Consider the following 7,370-nt stretch of genomic DNA (forward strand, 5'->3'; position numbering starts at 1 on the left):
ATCACTAAGCTACGGGCCCTGTGACTCAACACCTCCCTCTGCAACTGAATCCTGGACTTCCTGACGGGCCAAAACCCCAGATGGAAAGGGTAGGTAACAACACATCTGGCACGCTGATCCTCAGCACGGGGGCCCCTCAGGGGTGCGTGCTCAGTCCCCTCCTGTACACCCTGTTCACCCATCAATGCATGGCCAAACACGACTCCAACACCATCATTAATTAAACAGTGATAGGCCTTATCACCGACAACAATAAGACAGCCTATAGGGAGGAGGTCAGAGACCTGGCAGTGTGGTGCCAACATAACAACCCCCACCTCAACATGATCAAGACAAAGGAGTTGATCGTGGACTACATCACCCCTTTCTACGGGGCTGTAGTGGAGCAGGTTGAGAACTTCAAGTTCCTTGGTGTCCACATCACCAATGAAATATCATGGTCCAAAGAGGGTAGTTCGTACAGCCCAGTACATCACTTGGGCCAAGCTTCCTGCCATCCAGGACCTCTATACCAGGCGTGTCAGAGGAACCCCCTAAAAATTGTCAAAGACTCGAGCCACCCTAGTCAGAGACTGTGCTCTCTGCTACCGCATGGCAAGTGATACCGAAGCACCAAGTCTAGGTCCAAAAGGCCCCCTCCATATAGCCTCCACATTGACTCTGTACCGGTACCCCCTCCATATAGCCTCCACATTGACTCTGTACCGGTAGCCCCTCCATATAGCCTCCACATTGACTCTGTACCGGTACCCCCTCCATATAGCCTCCACATTGACTCTGTACCGGTACCCCCTCCATATAGCCTCCACAATGACTCTGTACCGGTAGCCCCTCCATATAGCCTCCACAATGACTCTGTACCGGTAGCCCCTCCATATAGCCTCCACATTGACTCTGTACCGGTAGCCCCTCCATATAGCCTCCACAATGACTCTGTACCGGTAGCCCCTCCATATAGCCTCCACAATGACTCTGTACCGGTAGCCCCTCCATATAGCCTCCACATTGACTCTGTACCGGTAGCCCCTCCATATAGCCTCCACATTGACTCTGTACCGGGTAGCCCCTCCATATAGCCTCATTTAACATACATACATTTAAGTCATTTAGCAGTCGCTCTTATCCAGAGCGACTTACAAATTGGTGCATTCACCTTATGACATCCAGTAGAACAGTCACTTTACAATAGTGCATCTAAATCTTAAAGGGGGGGTGAGAAGGATTACTTATCCTATCCTAGGTATTCCTTAAAGAGGTGGGGTTTCAGGTGTCTCCGGAAGGTGGTGATTGACTCAGCTGTCCTGGCGTCGTGAGGGAGTTTGTTCCACCATTGGGGGGCCAGAGCAGCGAACAGTTTTGACTGGGCTGAGCGGGAACTGTACTTCCTCAGTGGTAGGGAGGCGAGCAGGCCAGAGGTGGATGAACGCAGTGCCCTTGTTTGGGTGTAGGGCCTGATCAGAGCCTGGAGGTACTGAGGTGCCGTTCCCCTCACAGCTCCGTAGGCAAGCACCATGGTCTTGTAGCGGATGCGAGCTTCAACTGGAAGCCAGTGGAGAGAGCGGAGGAGCGGGGTGACGTGAGAGAACTTGGGAAGGTTGAACACCAGACGGGCTGCGGCGTTCTGGATGAGTTGTAGGGGTTTAATGGCACAGGCAGGGAGCCCAGCCAACAGCAAGTTGCAGTAATCCAGACGGGAGATGACAAGTGCCTGGATTAGGACCTGCGCCGCTTCCTGTGTGAGGCAGGGTCGAACTCTGCGGATGTTGTAGAGCATGAACCTACAGGAACGGGCCACCGCCTTGATGTTAGTTGAGAACGACAGGGTGTTGTCCAGGATCACGCCAAGGTTCTTAGCGCTCTGGGAGGAGGACACAATGGAGTTGTCAACCGTGATGGCGAGATCATGGAACGGGCAGTCCTTCCCCGGGAGGAAGAGCAGCTCCGTCTTGCCGAGGTTCAGCTTGAGGTGGTGATCCGTCATCCACACTGATATGTCTGCCAGACATGCAGAGATGCGATTCGCCACCTACTCATTGACTCTGTACCGGTAGCCCCTCCATATAGCCTCGCTGCTGTTATTTTGTTGTTGCTCTTGAATTATTTTTTTATTTTTCTATTTTCTTATTTTAAATTTTTTAATTTGATTTATTACTTCAGTTTATGTTAGTAAATACTTTCTTACACTTATTTGTCTTAAAACTGTATTGTTGGTTAAGGGCTTGTCAGTAAGCAGCCAACTTGACACAACTGTGGGAAGCATGGGAGTCAACATGGGCCAGCTTCCCTTTGGAACACTTTCGACAACTTGCAGTCCATGCCCTGACAAATTGAGGCTGTTCTGAGGGCAAAAGGGGGTACAGCTCAATATTAGGAAGCTGGTCCTCATGTTTTGTTACACTCAGTGTATGTTTCAAATGTATGTGTAGGTAGGCAAAAACACTTTACCAATATGGTTAGCCACATGTACTGTAGGAATGGCTATAAACTCTTCCCACAATCTCTGATTCATAGCCTCTTGTTACTACAGAGGTGGCATTGTAAGTCTGAAATTGATTGGTCGTGTCATACCGGACCAACTTCCTCAATGCAATTAACTGTTCTGTTTCCCTTCATCATAGTGACATACAGACTGTGTCCGAAATCTGGCTTGCCTACTCCTTACTTAAACTGCATACTGTGTACTAATTGTACTACGTACTATTTAGCACGCAATGTTTATAAAATGATGCAGTATGCCACAGACAAAACGAAAACAAACCAGATCAGACTGGGGAAAATCTTGACATCGGTGTCCTTCAGGTCGGAGAAGTCGTGGCTTCAGGATGATGCCCGAGTTTCTGACCCAAGATTTAAGTGCCTTTCAATGGGGTATGGATGGTAGTAGGTGCCAGGCGCATCGGTTTGAGTGTGACAAGAACTGCAACACACACAGTTTCCCGTGTGTATCAAGAATGGTCTACCACCCAAAGGTTATCCAGCCAACTGGACACAACTGTGGGAAGCCTTGGAGTAAACATGGGCCAGCATCCCTGTGGAGCGCTTCCGACACCTTGTAGAGTCCATGCCCTGATGTTTGGTATACTCAGTGTAATGTATATTGTCAAGGCATCAAGACAGAACAACAACAGATGTATTATACACTATTCATATAAACATATTCATACAGTATTAGATGTTAAGAAAGAGGAGAGGTGCTGTGATACAAGTGCTGTGTTTTTTTTTTAAGATAAACTTCCTTTTTGCCTGAGTAACCTCTGGCGGCCGAGCATTCCATGATGTCATGTCTGATGGGGTATGTCTGTTTGAATTGTATGCAAATAGATTATACAAGTGGTTAGGGATTTTCAACACACAAATGTTTTTCAAAAATATTCCAGGGGAAGTAGTCCATTTCTCCTCAACCCTCAACCAGGAAAGACTTTCATTCTCACTGAGATAGTGTTTCCAAACCCTGGTCCTCGAGCACCCCCAACATACACAGTTTTGTTGTAGCCCTTGACAAACACCTCTCATTCAACTCATTGAGGGCTTGATGATTAGTTGACATGTTGAATCAGGTGTGCTTGTCCGGGGTTACAATAAAAATGTTTACTGTTGGGGTTACTCGAGGACCTGGGTTGGGAAACACTGGTCTATATCATGCTCACACTGAGGTAGCGCATGTATCTTAGTGTGAAGACGGGTGGGGCCTTAACCTCTTGACCAACCTCAAGCACTTTTTGTCTGTATAGACTTTTCATTCAACATTCCCCATTCACCCTTGTGTATACTTGTTACTGAGACACTCATCTTGGTTAACCCAGAACTAAGATCTTGCGGAATTTGGTCAGATGCTCGATTAAGGTACCAGAATGTTTACCTCGTCTGTCCACCAGAGATCACTGAGACAGCGAAAGCCAAAGTCTTCCTCTGCGCAGTCTTCTGTGCTTGATGTTAATTAATAGCTGTGCCACTCTGGGTGTGGGCCTGTCTGCTGGACAGTAATTGACATGTGTTAACCACCGTTCAACTGTAGGGTTCTGCTCTGTTCCTGTCTTTGACTGAGGGAATCAGACGTCTCTGACTAGCCTGGTCCCAGATCTGTTTGTCTTTGCCAACTCTTATGGTCATTGTCACAAACAGACCTGGGACCAGGCGTCTTTGACTAATCAATATAGCTCAATGTCACAAGTATCAGTCTGTCTTACTTGTATTTGATAGAACCGCTTTCCAATCCCAATTTCACAGCTAGAAATGTAATGTTTTTAAATGAAAAGTTTAAATGGGTTTAGACTCTTGTTTTCATCCCCAGTTTTTTACTGTGCAGTTTGTTACCAATTGCCATAGTAGCAGTTTAGCAGCAAACAATACAACTTTCCTAAGGCTTCATATACCCAGGCATGCTTGAGAGGCTGTGTGCTCAGATAATAAAAGCCCTCCAAAATTGAGATTACAACAAAATGTATATCAACATTCCTCTTCATTGCCAAGGAGCATATTGATATTTTTGCTTTAGATATAAAAACAACATTCCTTTCCCACAAGGTTGCCAATGGACTGAATCTCATTATTGGTCCCCTTTTCAAAACAGGGTTACAAAACACAATGACTGAATCACCCACTATCATTCAGGATCTCCTCAATGCCTGCCTAGCCAGGAGATTCATTTCTCTAACCTCATGTACATTTTTTTTGTCTTCATTTCTCTATACAGAGGCTAAATGTCAAGCTTGCCTGACTCCTTCTAGTGACACATCCATTCCAGCAGATAATTACCAAAAGGAAAGTGATGCTTTAGTGTGCCGAGGGGAATTTAATTTACTCTGAAATAAAGAGTTTTTCACTTTCCAATTGACGTTTTAGATACATGTGACTATTTAATTTGATTACCGGTCTTGAACATCTTTGACTTATTAAGGTGTTGAAACCAATTAAGGGTTACATGCTGTTCGTGCTTCCAGATTATAAACTGTGAATACTGCTTAAAGATCCATGAAATAACAAACAGGCTGAATATTTTGTTCATTAGTCTGTTGGCCACATAGAGATGCTGTTAGTATGAGGCAATCCAGGTAATGATGTTTAATTACAGCAAAATGCTTCACGATACGTTGAAGAACCTAAAGTAGTGTAGGATTGTGTTTGGTGTATGTCGTCTGGTCTATGATGATCATGTATGTTAATGAAAGCCACTGTGTGAAATAAAACATTGCTATGAATCAGAGTTTCCCATTTGGCAGCACATGGTCCAAATTTGGCCCTTCTGTGATTTTATTTGGCCCCCCAAGTTTTCTGAGCAAAAAAATATATATATATATTTTTTACATCGTTGTACACCAACAAATCAGATCCAAGTGATTTTCATTTGTAAATATTTTCCCATGGAAACTAGAGAGATACTGTATATGTGATTGTATACAAATGTAAGCAAGGTTTGAGATGATTGTGTTTTAGTGAATTATTATAACTGTTTGGGCTTGTAATTATGTTCCAGGCCACTGACCATCAGCGCAAGAAAAAATCATATTGTCACGTTCTGACCTTAGTTCCTTTTGTTTTGTCTTTATGTTACGTGTGTGCGTTTTAGGTAGAGGTGTGTCTTTTCTGGACTTTTCTGGCACCCTGTGTTTTGGGTGGTCACTTTTACTGTCTGCGCCCTGTGTTGTTGGGCTTGTCTAATTTTGTGTGCCTTATGAAAGAGCACTTTTTTTCCCAGTGGAACTCTCTGCGCCTGACTCCTTCCTCACCCACCTAGTCCCGCGTGACACATAAGGTGTAGAAAATGTTTAACTGACTGAAAAGGGCTTTTATCCAGTCAGGATCAAAACATTTTGTTTAAATACACATGCTTTTTCAAAGTCTTTACAATGCATTATAACCCCATCATAACGCATTAAACCTGTTGGCTTTATTAATGTTACTGAAAGTTTCAAAAATAGTGGTGTTCAAAAACAAAACTGTACCACCTGCAAACATTGTGATTCAACCTCTCTTTAAACTAGACTGTGTCCTTGTGTCCTGGTGTAAAAGCCCCACACACGTTGAGTGAGAAGATCTGCTGTGTCACTGGGATAGGGTGGTATCTCTACGGCTGGGAAGACCATGCTCCTCTGCTGGTTATGATTGGAGCGTGCGTTGTCATGGGTCACGCCTCTGATCCAGGATTCCCTCTGTCTGGCCTCAGGTCAGGAGTTGGCCTATGGGGGGGGGGCTTTAACGCCATGACACAACTATTAACATTGGCTTCTCACTCACAGTAAGTTCCTTACTTGACCTGTACTGTAGCTGAAGATACTTTTATAGAGGCTGGATCAAGATAACTCTTTTGGAGACTGTTGTAATCCATACTGACATGTGGAAACAGCAGACCAAAAAACACACACTCCTGTGAAAAGTTCCTCTTTTGCACCATGACCAGACCAACTGCCTGTGAATGTTGTGCTGTTTTGTAGATAAGGGCTGCCGTCCACTGTAGGTGACTCAGCTATCCAGAACACGCTGCATCTCCACAGATAATACCAGTCAGAAAGGTCCGAAAAGAATGGGATAATGGGGAACAACTGTCGCTTTTCTCCTAGCATACTTGCAGCAAAGATTCCCTGTCCCCGAAACGTCATTTAAGGTATTATAATGACAAAACATGGCAGACAAAATGAGCCCACTTGTTTGAATAAAATAAGAGGTATATTACTCATTATTTATTGACCATTTTTATAATTATTAATCCACAAAAGATTTTGGCTTTGAATAATTTGAGGCAATATCCTATTTGTGCTCAACACTGTAATAAACCAATGTTCTGAACATGAGTTTAAAAAAATATATACATTTGACTTTGAATTCTGAGAAAAAGAACAAAAGTTAATGGGCCCTAAACTATGTTGGCTGAAATGTTTCTACTATGTTGGCAGAATATGAATTCAATGCACTAGAAACAAAACAATGCAATTATAGAGGCAGTACTTCAAGAATCCATTCAGCCTTGTGCACAGTCTGCCTGTGGAGGGACATGCCGAGGTATCCCTCAACAAGGATGCAGCTGATTTACAGAGACACAGTATCATTGCGTCAATGGGATGCTTGTCTTTAAGAGTCTGTTTAAATTGTGATTAGGTGTTTTCGCACGTTACTTTTCTTCCCGTTATTCCAATGGCAGTGCTGCTTGGAAATAAATCATGTCAAACGACACTTCTAGAACAGATCGTTGTCCTCAAACTCATCGCCTGATCTAGACAGAGCTCCCTTTTCTCTCTTTTCCCTATTTTACCTCAAAGGCATCTGTCCTACTGAAAGGATGTAAACAACGTGAAAACTTGGGTGATAGCCTTTTTTAGGCATATAGGCCTATTAGCTAACGTTCCCGAAATGTCATTAAATTATGCATTTTTTAA

This window comes from Oncorhynchus keta, chromosome 36 (assembly GCF_023373465.1).
Source record: "Oncorhynchus keta strain PuntledgeMale-10-30-2019 chromosome 36, Oket_V2, whole genome shotgun sequence".
NCBI lineage: Eukaryota > Metazoa > Chordata > Actinopteri > Salmoniformes > Salmonidae > Oncorhynchus > Oncorhynchus keta.